Here is a 2,596-nt window from a genome sequence, read left to right on the forward strand (position 1 = left end):
TATGGTTCTGGTGTAGTTTATATGGTCCTCGTGTAGTTTCTAAGGTTTAGGTGTAGTTTTTATGGACTTGTGATTTCTATGGTCCTGTTGTAATTTTTATGGTTCAGGCGTAGTTTCTATGGTCCTGGTGTAGTTTTTATGGTTCTGGTGTATGGTTCAAAATTAGTTTATATGGTCCAGGTGTAGTTTCTATGGTCCTGTTATATCATCTATGGTTCAGGAGTAGTTTCTATGGTCCAGGTGTAGTTTTTATGGTTCTGGTGTAGTTTCTATGATTCTGGTGTAGTTTATATGGTCCTGGTATAGCTTTTATGGTTCTGGTGTAGTTTCTATGGTTCTGGTGTAGTTTATATGGTCCTCGTGTAGTTTCTAAGGTTTAGGTGTAGTTTTTATGGACTTGTGATTTCTATGGTCCTGTTGTAATTTTTATGGTTCAGGCGTAGTTTCTATGGTTCAGATGTAGTTTCTATGGTCCAGGTGTAGTTTCTATGTTCCATGTGTAGTTCCTATGGTCTAGGTGTAGTTTCTATGGTTCAGGTGAAGTTTATATGATCCATGTGTAGTTCCTATGGTCCAGGTGTAGTTCCCATGGTACAAGTGTAGTTTTTATAGTCCTGAAGTAGTTCCAATGGTCCAAGTGTAGTTTTTGTAGTCCTGAAGTAGTTCCATGGTCATGTGTAGTTTCTATGGTATTGTCATAGTTTCTATGGTTCAGGTGTAGTTTCTATAATCCAGTTATAATTTCTATGGTCCAGGTGTAGTTTATATCGTCCTGGTATAGTTTCTATGGTTCTAGTGTAGTTTTTATGGTCCTTGCGTAGTTTCTAAGGTCCAGACGTACTTTCTATGGTCTTGTGGTTTCTATAGACATTGTAATTTCTATGGTTCAGGTATAGTTTCAATGTTCAATGCATAGTTTCTGTAGTCCTGAAATAGTTTCTATGGTCCAGGTGTAGATTTAATGGTCCTCGTGTAGTTTCTGTAGTCCTCGTGTAGTTTCTATGTTCCATGTGTAGTTTCTATGACACAGGTGTACTTTTTATGATCCTTTATTCATTTTTATTACAGTTCATTCATCAAAACATGAATATTTTTGTCTTCTTTCATCCGCTGTATCTCACTACTGTGGCACTGATGGTTTCCTCTTAAATCCCATAGAAGTCAGACATCCATACGCTCATTGACGTCCATCATGTCTGAGCTCAACATTTTCTCATTAAATCTGGAAGTGACCAGTATTTATGAAATACTTTAGAAACATAAAAATGAACGTGATTTTTACAGCCAACACCAACCGTTTGTCTGAGGCTTACTTTTCAGTCTGTTTAAAGTGCCGCTGTGTGCTGCCGCTCTGCTTTCAGCTCCCCAGAAAAGGCGGGAATCGTCGCAGAAACCAGACGACTTCAGGTCAACTCTAAAAAAACATTTAATGTTTGGGAGAACTAAGTAAGATATTCTCAAGAGCAAACAGGAAGAGGTTCTAATCTGGAGTTTCAAAATAAAGTTTGTAGATACTCTTCAAAATTATAGTCTGGTTTATTCATAGCTTAAATTGTTAGGCAAGGAAGTGGAGAAAACGTTTTGGGCTTTAGAGAAAATTGTTTATAGATGTTGGATTTTCAGGTAGGAGCTGCCGTGGCGCCTTAAACATTTCTACAGAAATGTTGAGAATTAAGTTCAAAGTTGTGGCAGGTGGAAAATAATCTGACGTCCTGCAAAATTAACCTCCACATCACATTGAAGGTGAAAAAGTTTTGATGTACGATGAAGCTGAACGTTAACTCTAAATCTTAGCGTGGAGGGAAACGTTTGGTTAGAAGTCAGAGCACGTGTGCGGACCGGGCCTGACCGGGCCTGACTGGGCCGGGCCTGACCGGGCCGGGCCTGACGGCGTTCCTGAAGGTTTTTAAACAGCAGGATTCCTGCTGGAGTCTCAGCTGGACAACGTTAAACATTCAGTTTCTGAAGCCGACTGTCTTCACGCTCATTTTACGGCTGAGCCAACCCGCCGGGCGCAGCCCAGAAATAAAGGCCTCCTAACTCCGGGGGGGCTAATGTAACTCTACATTTTCCCAAATATAATAATCAAGATGTAAAATTCAAATTACACCCGAGCTACAGTCGAAATGAAAAGCTAAATTTAGCTGCATAGAAAATAAGTGGAACAAAAACGGTTCAGGCAAAATGGACGACATCTCTTATTAAGAATGTAATTTCTGAAAGTGGGACGCTTCGTGTGTCGACTTTAACTTCCTGCTTTTACACAAATTTATGAGTAACGGGAATTTATTTATAGGAATAATCAATTTAATGACAACAGACTTTTCTTACAGCTGCAGTGGCCGGAGCTGGAGCTGAACGTGTGTCCGCTGTTTGAAGACTTTAATATCAATAAAATATTTCTGTCATCCTTTATAGGTTGGAGCAAAATATTGTTCCAGGAAAGAATTTCAATTCAATTCAATTCAGTTTATTTATAAAGCGCCAAATCACAACAAAGTTGTCTCAGGGACTTTACAGGAACATTCACATAAAAGACAATTAGTAAAGTTCTCTATCTAAGGAATCCAGCAGACAAGATGAATCTTGGCTTCGT

The 2,596-nt window shown here is 39.1% G+C and overlaps 1 protein-coding gene across 1 annotated transcript in view; it reads left to right on the forward strand.

Moving 5' to 3' along the window:
- Positions 1–2,596, forward strand: part of si:ch211-137a8.4 (neurofilament heavy polypeptide) — a gene marked incomplete at its 5' end in the record, with an annotated part of 15,607 nt that overhangs the window by 2,210 nt on the left and 10,801 nt on the right.

The sequence above is a fragment of the Nematolebias whitei genome, chromosome 6 (genome assembly GCF_014905685.2).
Source record: "Nematolebias whitei isolate Nwh7 chromosome 6, NemWhi1, whole genome shotgun sequence".
Classification (NCBI taxonomy): Eukaryota; Metazoa; Chordata; class Actinopteri; order Cyprinodontiformes; family Rivulidae; genus Nematolebias; species Nematolebias whitei.